We start from the raw sequence: 15382 nt of genomic DNA on the forward strand, positions 1-15382 counted from the left end.
ATAGGAGCTGACAGGTTGGACAGGAGCACCTACACCTGTGCAGGGTTTATTTAAATTCCCTGGAAGTACAAAACGCCCTTTGAGAAGATCTAACGTGCATGTATTCAGAATTGTGTAATCCTCTTCAACCTATATTCAATTGAATAGACTGCAAAGACAAGATATTTAACGTTCCAACTGGAAAACTTTGTTATTTTTTGCAAATATTAGCTCATTTGGAAAAAAACCTCTTATGATTCTCATATATATATATATATATATATATATATATATATTTTTTTTTTTTAAATTGTTTTATGTAATACATATCGGCTCATTTGGAAAAAAAACCTCTTATGATTCTCATTTATTTTTTATTTTATTTTATTTTTTTTATTTTTTTTATGGAATAAATATTAGCTCATTTGGAGAAAAAAAACCTCTTATAAATGTATTTTTTATTTTATTTAATTTTATTTTTTCATGTATCTCATTTAAAAGTATGTCTTTTTGAAAAATTATTTAGAAAAGTATTAATTATCTTAGTATAAATATTTTACATGAAGTATTTTTTCACTTTAAAAATGCTAGTTTTATCATAATACATTTAGGAAAAGGAAATAATATGTATAAAAAAATTAATTTTATATATTTGCTAATATTTGCAGATATTAGCTCATTTGGAAAAAAAACTCTTATGTATCTAATTTATTGTAATTTTTTATTTTTAATTTTTATTTTTTTTTATTTTTTTATGTATCTCATTTAAAAGTATGTCTTTTTGAAAAATTATTTAGAAAAGTATTAATTATCTTAGTATAAATATTTTACATGAAGTATTTTTTCACTTTAAAAATGCTAGTTTTACATAATACATGTAAGAAAAGGAAATATGTATAAAAAATTAATTTCATATATTTGCTAATATTTGCAAATATTAGCTCATTTGGAAAAAAACTCGTATGTATCTCATTTTTTTATTTTTTTTATTTTTTATTTTATTTTTTATTTTTTTAAATTATGTATCTCATTTAAAAGTATGTCTTTTTGAAAAACTATCTAGAAAAGTATTAATTATCTTGGTATAAATATTTTACATGAAGTATTTTTTCCCTTTAAAAATGCTAGTTTTACATAATACATTTAAGAAAAGGAAATAACATGTATAAAAAAATTTGTTTGATATATTTGCTAATATTTGCAGATATTAGCTCATTTTGGAAAAAAACTCTTATGTATCTCATTTATTGTAATTTTTTATTTTTTTTAATTTGATTTAATTTTTATTTTTTTATGTATCTCATTTAAAAGTATGTCTTTTTGAAAAATTATTCAGAAAAGTATTAATTATCTTAGTATAAATATTTTACATGAAGTATTTTTTCCCTTTAAAAATGCTAGTTTTACATAATACATGTAAGAAAAGGAAATATGTATAAAAAATTTATTTTATATATTTGCTAATATTTGCAAATATTAGCTCATTTGGAAAAAAAACTCTTATGTATCTAATTTTTTTATTTTTTTTTATTTTTTATTTTATTTTTTATTTTTTTAAATTATGTATCTCATTTAAAAGTATGTCTTTTTGAAAAACTATTTAGAAAAGTATTAATTATCTTAGTATAAATATTTTACATGAAGTATTTTTTCACTTTAAAAATGCTAGTTTTACATAATACATTTAAGAAAAGGAAATAATATGTATAAAAAAATTAGTTTTATATATTTGCTAATATTTGCAGATATTAGCTCATTTGGAAAAAAAACTCTTATGTATCTAATTTATTGTAATTTTTTATTTGTATTTTTATTTTATTTTTTATTTTTATTTATCTCATTTAAAAGTATGTCTTTTTGAAAAATTATTTAGAAAAGTATTAATTATCTTAGTATAAATATTTTACATGAAGTATTTTTTCACTTTAAAAATGTTAGTTTTACATAATAAATGTAAGAAAAGGAAATATGTATAAAAATGTATTTTATATATTTGCTAATATTTGCAAATATTAGCTCATTTGGAAAAAAAACTCGTATGTATCTCATTTTTTTATTTTTTTATTTTTTTTTTTATTTATTTTTTTTTTAAATTATGTATCTTATTTAAAAGTATGTCTTTTTGAAAAACTATTTAGAAAAGTATTAATTATCTTAGTATAAATATTTTACATGAAGTATTTTTTCACTTTAAAAATGTTAATTTTACATAATACATTTAAGAAAAGGAAATATGTATAAAAAATGTATTTTATATATTTGCTAATATTTGCAAATATTAGCTCATTTGGAAAAAAAACTCTTATGTATGTCATTTTTTTATTTTTTTTATTTTTTATTTTATTTTTTATTTTTTTTAATTATGTATCTCATTTAAAAGTATGTCTTTTTGAAAAACTATTTAGAAAAGTATTAATGATCTTAGTATAAATATTTTACATGAAGTATTTTTTCCCTTTAAAAATGCTAGTTTTACATAATACATTTACGAAAAGGAAATAACATGTATAAAAAAATTAGTTTGATAAATTTGCTAATATTTGCAGATATTAGCTCATTTGGAAAAAAACTCTTATGTATCTCATTTATTGTAATTTTTTATTTATTTTTTATTTGATTTAATTTTTATTTTTTTATGTATCTCATTTAAAAGTATGTCTTTTTGAAAAATTATTCAGAAAAGTATTAATTATCTTAGTATAAATATTTTACATGAAGTATTTTTTCACTTTAAAAATGTTAGTTTTACATAATACATGTAAGAAAAGGAAATATGTATAAAAAATGTATTTTATATATTTGCTAATATTTGCAAATATTAGCTCATTTGGAAAAAAAACTCTTATGTATCTCATTTTTTTATTATTTTTATTTTTTATTTTATTTTTTATTTTTTTAAATTATGTATCTCATTTAAAAGTATGTCTTTTTGAAAAACTATTTAGAAAAGTATTAATTATCTTAGTATAAATATTTTACATGAAGTATTTTTTCACTTTAAAAATGCTAGTTTTACATAATACATTTAAGAAAAGGAAATAATATGTATAAAAAAATTAGTTTTATATATTTGCTAATATTTGCAGATATTAGCTCATTTGGAAAAAAAACTCTTATGTATCTAATTTATTGTAATTTTTTATTTGTATTTTTATTTTATTTTTTATTTTTATTTATCTCATTTAAAAGTATGTCTTTTTGAAAAATTATTTAGAAAAGTATTAATTATCTTAGTATAAATATTTTACATGAAGTATTTTTTCACTTTAAAAATGTTAGTTTTACATAATAAATGTAAGAAAAGGAAATATGTATAAAAATGTATTTTATATATTTGCTAATATTTGCAAATATTAGCTCATTTGGAAAAAAAACTCGTATGTATCTCATTTTTTTATTTTTTTATTTTTTTTTTTATTTATTTTTTTTTTAAATTATGTATCTTATTTAAAAGTATGTCTTTTTGAAAAACTATTTAGAAAAGTATTAATTATCTTAGTATAAATATTTTACATGAAGTATTTTTTCACTTTAAAAATGTTAATTTTACATAATACATTTAAGAAAAGGAAATATGTATAAAAAATGTATTTTATATATTTGCTAATATTTGCAAATATTAGCTCATTTGGAAAAAAAACTCTTATGTATGTCATTTTTTTATTTTTTTTATTTTTTATTTTATTTTTTATTTTTTTTAATTATGTATCTCATTTAAAAGTATGTCTTTTTGAAAAACTATTTAGAAAAGTATTAATGATCTTAGTATAAATATTTTACATGAAGTATTTTTTCCCTTTAAAAATGCTAGTTTTACATAATACATTTACGAAAAGGAAATAACATGTATAAAAAAATTAGTTTGATAAATTTGCTAATATTTGCAGATATTAGCTCATTTGGAAAAAAACTCTTATGTATCTCATTTATTGTAATTTTTTATTTATTTTTTATTTGATTTAATTTTTATTTTTTTATGTATCTCATTTAAAAGTATGTCTTTTTGAAAAATTATTCAGAAAAGTATTAATTATCTTAGTATAAATATTTTACATGAAGTATTTTTTCACTTTAAAAATGTTAGTTTTACATAATACATGTAAGAAAAGGAAATATGTATAAAAAATGTATTTTATATATTTGCTAATATTTGCAAATATTAGCTCATTTGGAAAAAAAACTCTTATGTATCTCATTTTTTTATTATTTTTATTTTTTATTTTATTTTTTATTTTTTTAAATTATGTATCTCATTTAAAAGTATGTCTTTTTGAAAAACTATTTAGAAAAGTATTAATTATCTTAGTATAAATATTTTACATGAAGTATTTTTTCACTTTAAAAATGCTAGTTTTACATAATACATTTAAGAAAAGGAAATAATATGTATAAAAAAATTAGTTGTATATATTTGCTAATATTTGCAGATATTAGCTCATTTGGAAAAAAAAACTCTTATGTATCTAATTTATTGTAATTTTTTTTTTTAATTTGATTTAATTTTTATTTTTTTATGTATCTCATTTAAAAGTATGTCTTTTTGAAAAATTATTTTAAAAAGTATTAATTATCTTAGTGTAAATATTTTACATGAAGTATTTTTTCACTTTAAAAATGCCAGTTTTACATAATACATTTAAGAAAAGGAAATAACATGTATAAAAAAATAGTTTTATATATTTGCTAATATTTGCAGATATTAGCTCATTTGGAAAAAAAACTCTTGTGTATCTCATTTTTTTAATTTTTTTAAATTTTTTATTTTATTTTTTATTTTTTTAAATTACGTATATCATTTAAAAGTATGTGTTTTTGAAAAACTATTTAGAAAAGTATTAATTATCTTAGTATAAATATTTAACATGAAGTATTTTTTCACTTTAAAAATACTAGTTTTACATAATACATTTGTAACTTTTTAATTCTTTTTTATTTAATTAAATTTTAATTTTTTTATGTATCTCATTTAAAAGTATTTCTTTTTGAAAAACTATTAAGAAAAGTATTAATTATCTTAGTGGAAATATTTTACATGAAGTATTTTTTCCCTTTAAAAATGCTAGTTTTACATAATACATTTAAGAAAAGGAAATAATATGTATAAAAAAATTAGTTTTATAAATTTGCTAATATTTTCAGATATTAGCTCATTTGGAAAAAAAACCTCTTATGTATCTCATTTATTATAATTTTTTATTTAATTTAATTTTTATTTTTTTATGTATCTCATTCAAAAGTATGTCTTTTTGAAAAACTATTTAGAAAAGTAGTAATTATCTTAGTGGAAAAATTTTACATGAAGTATTTTTTCACTTTAAAAATGCGAGTTTTACAAAATACATTTAAGAAAACTAAATATATATTTAAAAAAATCCATCCATCCATCTTCTTCCGCTTATCCGAAGTCGGGCCGCGGGGGCAGCAGCCTAAGCAGGGAAGCCCAGACTTCTCTCTCCCCAGCCACTTCGTCCAGCTCCTCCCGGGGGATCCCGAGGCGTTCCCAGGCCAGCCGGGAGACATAGTCTTCCCAACGTGTCCTGGGTCTTCCCCGTGGCCTCCTACCGGTCGGACGTGCCCGACCAGGTGCCCGAACCACCTCATCTGGCTCCTCTCCATGTGGAGGAGCACATCATCCAAACCAATTAAAAAAAAAAAGGTTTTATGTAACTTTTCTACCTAGATGTATAACAAATAATAATAAATGCAGTATAATTTTGGTTGTATGCTAAAAAAATCTAATAATAACTTTTTTATTACGACTAAATCTTGAATAAATTATTTAAAACTCTACTATTCAAAACAACAGCCATTTATCAACAACACCCAGAAACGCCACCGGCATTATTGGGCCCGAGCTCATCTAAAATGAACTGATGCAAAGGGGGAAAGTGTTCTGTGGTCTGACGAGTCCACATTTCAAATGTATTTTTTGGAAACTGTGGACGTCGTGTCCTCCGGACCAAAGGGGAAAAGAACAATCCGGACTGTTCTAGGCGCAAAGTGTAAAAGCCAGCATGTGTGATGGTATGGGGGTGTATTAGTGCCCAAGGCTTGGGTAACTTACACATCTGTGAAGGCACCATTAATGCTGAAAGGTACATACAGCTTTTGGAGCATTCAAGCAACGTTCTCATGGACGCCCCTGCTTATTTCAGCGAGACGATGCCAAAGCCACGTGTTACAACAGCGTGGCTTCGTAGTATAAGAGTGCGGGTACTAGGTACTACTTTTTTGCAGTCTATTCAATTGAATATAGGTTGAAAAGGATTTGCAAATCATTGCATTCTGTTTTTATTGTTGGATAGAAGCTTTAAAAATGGTAGCAAGTCACACCGTGACTCAAGGAACAATGCAAGGGGGGGTAGAAAAACCAGGCCCACACATAACGTTGTGATGAAGCAATGGACTCTAATTAGGAAATCAATGTAAAGACCCTCCAGGGTCATTGCATGTAAGTGACTCCATTAGGCCACGCGATAACATCGTAGTCCACCTGAGCGATGTTCCCTTCCTGCTCTCCCGTGAAACTTCATTAGAACCTGGCTGACTCCATCACTTTGCTCCTCACCCAAAGTCCAGTCCAAGGTCTCCATTGACTCAATTCACCTATTTTTTTTTTTTACAGGTACGCCAACCCTAATAACCGTGTAAAATAGTTCCTCACGACTCTACACAAAGAACTCGTGTTGATTATCACGCTGAATAGAGATGTCTGATAGTATCGGCCGGCCGATATTATCGGCCGATAAATGCTTTAAAATGTAATATCGAAAATTATCAGTATCGTTTTTTTTTATTATCGGTATCGTTTTTTTTGTTTGTTTTTTGTTTTTTTTATTAAATCAACATAAAAAACACAAGATACACTTACAATTAGTGCACCAACCCAAAAAACCTCCCTCCCCCATTTACACTCATTCACACAAAAGGGTTGTTATTAATATTCTGCTTCCTACATTATATATCAATATATATCAATACAGTCTGCAAGGGATACAGTCCGTAAGCACACATGATTGTGCGTGCTGCTGCTCCACTAATAGTACTAACCTTTAACAGTTAATTTTACTCATTTTCATTCATTACTAGTTTCTATGTAACTGTTTTTATATTGTTGTACTTTCTTTTTTATTCAAGAAAATGTTTTTAATTTATTTATCTTATTTTATTTTATTAATTTAAAAAAAAAAAAGGACCTTATCTTCACCATACCTGGTTGTCCAAATTAGGCATAATAATGTGTTAATTCCACAACTGTATATATCAGTATCGGTATCGGTTGATATCGGTATCGGTAATTAAAGAGTTGGACAATATCGGAATATCGGATATCGGCAAAAATCCATTATCGGACATCCCTAACGCTGAATGTCTATGGGTACCTTTCACATTTCCATCAATACGATAACAGGGAGCCGATACCCGTACCAATTTGTGATACTTCTGTGTGTGTTCAAATGTGATACCAAATGTTAGTAGTTTTAAAATAAAATCCAAAGAATATCTATAGATATATCCGGTGCGGCTAATACATGTAAACACATTTATTTCTTCTAAAATTTGAGTTGAGTTGAGTTGAGTTTGAGTTTATTTCGAACATGCATTTCTCTTTTCAACACGTTCGAAAAGGAGTAGGAAGAAGCAGAGCTTATTTAATCCTACCCCCTTTTCTTTACATAAAAGTTGCAAAACTTTTTGTTCACTTCCTGTTCACAATTTTTTCACAATAAACTCCATAAGTAATCACAATAAAAATAAATAAATAAATAATAGTAAGAATTTAATAATAACAATTGGTGAAGTAAGTCATATTTCATATGATGAGATAAGTAAGATTACTTTAAGAATGAATGAATGAATGGATGAAATAAATTGAAAATGTTTGTCATGGTTCTTCTTTGTACTTTGTAAACACTTTAAGTTTGAAGAGTTTCTTGAAGTGTATCATATTAGTACATTGTTTGATTGCTTTGCTTCATCCATTCCATCATTTAATTCCACATACTGATATACTGAAGGTCTTAAGTGTTGTACGTGCGTACAAATGTTTTAAATTACGTTTTTTTCTAAGATTATATTTCTCCTCTTTTTTTGAGAAGAATTGTTGTATATTCTTGGGTAGCAGGTTATAGTTTGCTTTGTGCATAATTTGAGCTGTTTGCAAATTCACTATGTCGTGGAATTTCAGTATTTTTGATTAAATAAATAAAGGGTTTGTATGTTCTCTATATCCAACATTATGTATTATTCTAATTGATCTTTTTTGTAACACCGTTAATGAATGAAGTGTACTTTTGTAATTATTTCCCCATATTTCTACACAGTAGCTCAGATATGTAACACTAGTGAGCAGTAGAGAATATGAAGGGACTTGTGGTCTAGAACATGTTTTGCTTTATTCATTATTGACGTGTTTCTTGCAACTTTATGTTGTATATTTTTTACGTGAGATTTCCAGTTCAATTTATCATCAATCATTATACCTAGAAATTTGGTTTCATTTACTCTTTCAATTTCTATTCCGTCTATTTGTATTTGTGTTTGACTTTCTCTTCTACTGTTGCCAAATAGCATTATTTTAGTTTTACTAAGATTCAACGATAGTCTGTTTTTGTCAAACCATCTTTTTAATTTGTTAATTTCTTCTGTTATTATTTGTATTATCTCCTGTGTGTTCTCTCCTGAACAAAACGCTGTTGTATCATCCGCAAATAATACTAACTTTAAATCTTTTGTAACTTTACAAATGTCATTTATATAGAGATTGAATAATTTAGGTCCTAGTATTGATCCCTGAGGTACACCACAGGATATATTTAGCGTTGTAGACGTGTGTTCGCCTAGCTTCACGTATTGTTTCCTGTTCGTTAGATAACTTCTTATCCAGTTTAAGACTAACCCTCTGTATACACTATATAACAATACCACCTTAACATTTGACAAGATACACTGAATTAATAATACCACCTTAACATTTGACAACAAAACAATTATACACTTATTTAATAATACCACCTTAACATTTGACAACAAAACAATTTCACACTATTTAACAATACCACCTTAACATTTGACAAGATACACTGAATTAATAATACCACCTTAACATTTGACAACAAAACAATTATACACTTATTTAATAATACCACCTTAACATTTGACAACAAAACAATTATACACTATTTAACAATACCACCTTAACATTTGACAAGCTACACTTATTTAATAATACCACCTTAACATTTGACAACCAAACATTATACACTTATTTAATAATACCACCTTAACATTTGACAACAAAACAATTATACACTTATTTAATAATACCACCTTAACATTTGACAACAAAACAATTATACACAATTTAACAATTCCACCTTAACATTTGACAAGATACACTGAATTAATAATACCACCTTAACATTTGACAACCAAACACTTAAACACTTATTCAATAATACCACCTTAACATTTGACAACAAAACAATTATACACTTATTTAATAATACCACCTTAACATTTGACAACAAAACAATTATACACTTATTTAATAATACCACCTTAACATTTGACAACAAAACAATTATACACTTATTTAATAATACCACCTTAACATTTGACAACAAAACAATTTCACACTATTTAACAATACCACCTTAACATTTGACAAGATACACTGAATTAATAATACCACCTTAACATTTGACAACAAAACAATTATACACTTATTTAATAATACCACCTTAACATTTGACAACAAAACAATTATACACGATTTAACAATTCCACCTTAACATTTGACAAGATACACTGAATTAATAATACCACCTTAACATTTGACAACCAAACACTTAAACACTTATTTAATAATACCTCCTTAACATTTGACAACAAAACAATTATACACTTATTTAATAATACCACCTTAACATTTGACAACAAAACAATTATACACTTATTTAATAATACCACCTTAACATTTGACAACAAAACAATTTCACACGATTTAACAATACCACCTTAACATTTGACAAGATACACTGAATTAATAATACCACCTTAACATTTGACAACCAAACACTTAAACACTTATTTAATAATACCACCTTAACATTTGACAACAAAACAATTATACACTTATTTAATAATACCACCTTAACATTTGACAACAAAACAATTATACACTTATTTAATAATACCACCTTAACATTTGACAACAAAACAATTATACACTTATTTAATAATACCACCTTAACATTTGACAACAAAACAATTTCACACTATTTAACAATACCACCTTAACATTTGACAAGATACACTGAATTAATAATACCACCTTAACATTTGACAACCAAACATTATACACTATTTAATACCGCCTTAACATTTGACAACAAAACAATTATACACCTATTTAATAATACCACCTTAACATTTGACAAGATACACTAAATTAATAATACCACCTTAACATTTGACAACCAAACACTTATACACTTGTTTAATAATACCACCTTAACATTTGACAAGATACACTTAATTAATAATACCACCTTAACATTTGACAACCAAACAATATACACTTATTTAATAATACCACCTTAACATTTAACAACCAAACATTATACACTTATTTAATAATACCACTTTAACATTTGACAAGAAAACAATTATACACTAATTTAATAATACCACCTTTACACTTGACAAGATACACTGCCTTAATAATACCACCTTAACATTTGACAACCAAACATTTATACACCTATTTAATAATACCACCTTAACATTTGACAATTATACACTTATTTAATAATACCACCTTAACATTTGACAACCAAACAATTATACACTTATTTAATAATACCACCTTAACATTTGACAATTATACACTTATTTAATAATACCACCTTAACATTTGACAATTATACACTTATTTAATAATACCACCTTAACATTTGACAATTATACACTTATTTAATAATACCACCTTAACATTTGACAATTATACACTTATTTAATAATACCACCTTAACATTTGACAATTATACACTTATTTAATAATACCACCTTAACATTTGACAATTATACACTTATTTAATAATACCACCTTAACTTTTGACAACCAAACAATTATACACTAATTTAATAATACCACCTTAACATTTGACAACCAAACAATTATACACTTATTTAATAATACCACCTTAACATTTGACGACCAAACAATTATACATAATTGTATTATTATTAAATAATATTAATATTAATCAAGTATTGTTATTTAATATTACTGGCAGCCGTGTTACATTCTGTGTGAATAACTCATTTCACAGCGTATATACCTGCGGCTTATAGTCTGGTGCGGCTTATATATGGAATAAACATGTATTCCCTTCTAAAATTCAGTGGGTGCGGCTTACATTATAAACCGGAGAATACGGTACTAGTCCTCTCTCTCTCCGCCCTCATTGGATTATTTCTCGCTTTGTTTTTAGGCGGGGTTGGGTCTTTGGAAGGGACAACTAACGACTTGTATTGGGCGTTCCTGCTCTGAGAAGTGGGACATGTCACATGTGCCTGAGTGGCAGGCCTCACACGGGCGCTTCAAAGAGTCCGTGCTGCACGGAGAGAAACCAAAGGGTTGCAAAAAAACAACAACATTTGACCCCAAAAAGCCTTGCAAGGGAAAAAAGTGCACAGATAAAATGCAGTCACTATAATACTTCACTTGTTAAATTAGTTTAAATTTTCGAATAGGTCGTCCATGCCATGACGTCACAGCAAATTTGTCATTCTGTTGCAAAAAAACCAAAAAAGTGCTCTTACCTGCCTGACTTTTATTGCGCAATCTTACCTGGAGTGCACGGAATGAGGCGGACGAGTCGTCTTTATTTGCTCCATGTCCGCCTTCTGGACACAAAGTCACTGGATGTTGATGTTGTTGCTCCTCCTCTGACGGTGTGTGTGTGTGTGTGTGTGTGTGTGTGTGTGTGTGTGTGTGTTCTTGTACTTCTACCCTTCTTGAGACACCAACAAGGAAAAGTACCTTCCATATGAGGAGGTGTGAACAAGTGAGGTCATAAATCATGGTCCCAATAACATTGCATCTAATAGAGAGCCAAATACTAGAGTCCGTGAACATTGCTCCAAAGTCAAGATTTTTTTGTTGGTTTAATGTGCATACAAAAGTAAACATTGACAGGTGAAAGGCAGCTATATATGATTAAAAAAAAGACAACAGCTACCCTATTCATCCCCGGAAAAAACCAGCCAGCTGATTTTACGACTTCCGGTGCTGACATAAGACAACCCGCGTCCCAAATGTGACCATAGGATGAACAAATACACTACGCTACTAAGACTATAGTGGACATTAACTGTTAGCCTCTACAGCTGGGTTGTCCAAAGTGCGGCACAGGGGCCATCTGTGGTCCCTGACTCCTTTGTCATCGGCCTTAAGCACGTTACAAAAAACAAAACATAGAGATCTCATTTGCACCCCCTGGTGGTGAAATCCTGGTGGTCCCAAAAAGGAGGGATTTTTCCTCATTGACTGTGTGTCGCTTTTAAAAGTGCTCCCCCTCTGGTCAACATATGAAATAACAAGTGTGTGTAAAAAAATTAGAAGTGCTCCCCCTCTGGCCAACATATGAAACAACAAGTGTGTGTAAGAAATTGAAATGCACCCCCTTTGGCCAAAATTAATCTAAAAAAATTAATAAATATGTATATAGAGACGTACTGTAATAAATTGAAGTAAATAATGAAGATTAAAAAACAATTACAAACAAAAACTCAATATGTTGACTTTTTTCTTACAAAATTGGGAACAATTTCCCATATTCTTTCCGTTTGTGTAATATTGCAATATTTTCTCGTAAAATTGTTACATTTGTATGTCAAATGATTACTTTTTAATGCAAAATGGTGACATTTGTCATATAAAATTTTGACTTTTATCACAATATTGCCAACATTTTTTGTTGTTCTTGTAAAATAGTGAAGTTTTTTGAGTAAAATTATGACTTTTGTCATCATTTTGCGGAGTAAAATTCCGATTATTATTATAATATTGCCAACATTTTAAAATTTTCTTGTAAAATTGTGACTTTTGTCGAGTAAAATTACGACTCTTTTCATTAAATTGCCTAAATTTTAAGCTTTTCTTGTAAAATTGCGACTTTTATCATAAAATTGCCTAAATTTTAAGCTTTTCTAGTAAAATTGCGACTGTTATTGAGTAAAATTCCAACTTTTATCATAACATTGCACAAATGTTCAGTTTTTCTTGTAAAATTTTGACTTACGTTGAGTAAAATGACGATGTATAAAGAGACATACTGTAATGACTTGAAGTAAATAATGAAGATTAAAAAACAATTACAAACAAAAAACTCAATATGTCGACTTTTTTCTTATAAAATTGGGAACAATTTCCCATATTCTTTCTGTTGCTGTAATATTGCAACATTTTCTCGTAAAATTGTTACATTTGTATGTCAAATTATTACTTTTTAATGCAAAATGGTGACATTTGTCGTATAAAATTCCGACTTTTATCACAATATTGCCAACATTTTTTGCTTGTTCTTGTAAAATAGTGACTTTTTTGAGTAAAATGAGGACTTTTGTCATAATTTTGCAGAGTAAAATTTCGATTATGATTATGTAACATATGAAATAACAAGTGTGTGCAAGAATTTGAAATGCGGCCCCTTTGGCCAAAATTTAAAAAATAAAAAATGAAATAAATATGTATATAGAGACATACTGTAATAATTTGAAGTAAATAATGAAGATTAAAAAACAATTACAAACAAAAACTCAATATGTCAACTTTTTTCTTATAAAATTGGGAACAATTTCCCATATTCTTTCTGTTTCTGTAATATTGCAATATTTTCTCGTAAAATTGTTACATTTGTATGTCAAATTCTTACTTTTTAATGCAAAATGGTGACAATTGTCATATAAAATTTTGACTTTTATCACAATATTGCCACATTTTTTTGTTGTCCTTGTAAAATAGTGACGTTTTTTGAGTAAAATGATGACTTTTGTCATAATTTTGCCGAGTAAAATTCAGATTATTATTATAATATTGCCAACATTTGAAAGTTTTCTTGGAAAATTGTGACTTTTGTCGAGTAAAATTACGAGTCTTTTCATAAAATTGCCAACATTTTAAGCTTTTCTTGTAAAATTGCGACTGTTATTGAGTAAAATTACAACTTTTATCATAATATTGCACAAATGTTCGGTTTTTCTTGTAAAATTTTGACTTGCGCTGAGTAAAATGAGGACTTTTATTATAATACTGACAAAATTCTAAGTTTTGCTTGTGAAATTGTGACCTTTTTCTTGTGAAATTCCAACTCATTTTTCACAACAAGTTTTTTTTATATTTGCATAGTATGTATATATTATTAATGTTATAAATACACATCTTTATATATCTAGAGAGGCTGGTCCTAAATAAGGAGGCATTTTTCTCAGGTCTCACAAAGGTAAGAAATACATAAATGTGTGTGTGTGTGTGTGTGTGTGTGTGTGTGTGTGTGTGTGTGTGTGTGTGTGTGTGTGTGTGTGTGTGTGTGTGTGTGATAGACAGGCCAAGACGAGAGGGGTGGGGGTGGGGGTGGGGGGGCTTTTAGTGACAATTGTGTTGTGACCCTGCCTACACAATAAAGACGGGAGGAGCGGGATTGTGTTTGTGGTGGCCTCTGCTCACAGCTGTAGGCCGCCCTCAATCATGGATGGAAGAATGTTTGTTTCGGCTCTGGGGCCGCATGGCTTCCTTTTTGGCTTTGCAACAAAATGTCAACAAATAATGGCTACTTATTTTATTACATTGTATTTTGTTTAGTCAGTTTATTTGAATTTCACAGTTATTTGGAAGAGTTCTGGGACAAATTTTGATATATTGTCGAAGGAAACGTACGTCACAGACTCTATGCGTCATCTCTTGCAATGTTTAACTTTTACAATGTAACTAAAACAACTTTTACTTACTAAACCATCCCATGTGTGATGTCCGTAGGAGTGTTTTCATGCATATTTGTACGTGCTATCGTAATGTCATGCAAATAGCGTCGTTAGCATTAGCTAAAATGCTAACACGTTCAACCGGAAGTATGAGTGCCGGTCCGATTTCTAGCCGTCCATAGCGTTTCTGCTTAAAAGGATTCTTCATTTATCACTCCAAGCAACGTTTAAGTTTTACAATATAACTAAAACAAGTTTTACTTACTAAACCGTCCCATGTGTGATGTCCATATGGGTGTTTCCTTAGCTCATATGCTAACACGTTCAACCGGAAGTACAAGTGCCGGTCCGATTTCTAGCCGTCCATAGCGTTTCTGCTCGAAAGGATTCTTCATTTATCACTCCAAGCAACGTT

At 27.5% G+C, this 15382-nt stretch overlaps 1 protein-coding gene across 3 annotated transcripts in view; it reads right to left on the reverse strand.

Annotated features, from left to right (window-relative positions):
* Positions 1-11933, reverse strand: part of LOC133645848 (muscarinic acetylcholine receptor M2-like) — a 21738-nt gene extending 9805 nt beyond the window's left edge. Inside the window, exon 1 of one of the 3 annotated variants that reach the window (XM_062040757.1) lies at positions 11809-11832. The gene's annotated coding sequence lies outside the window, so the exon portion shown is untranslated. The other 2 variants (XM_062040758.1, XM_062040756.1) reach the window with 2 other exon arrangements.
* Positions 11934-15382: the final 3449 nt, after the last annotated feature.

This window comes from Entelurus aequoreus, linkage group LG03 (genome assembly GCF_033978785.1).
Source record: "Entelurus aequoreus isolate RoL-2023_Sb linkage group LG03, RoL_Eaeq_v1.1, whole genome shotgun sequence".
NCBI lineage: Eukaryota > Metazoa > Chordata > Actinopteri > Syngnathiformes > Syngnathidae > Entelurus > Entelurus aequoreus.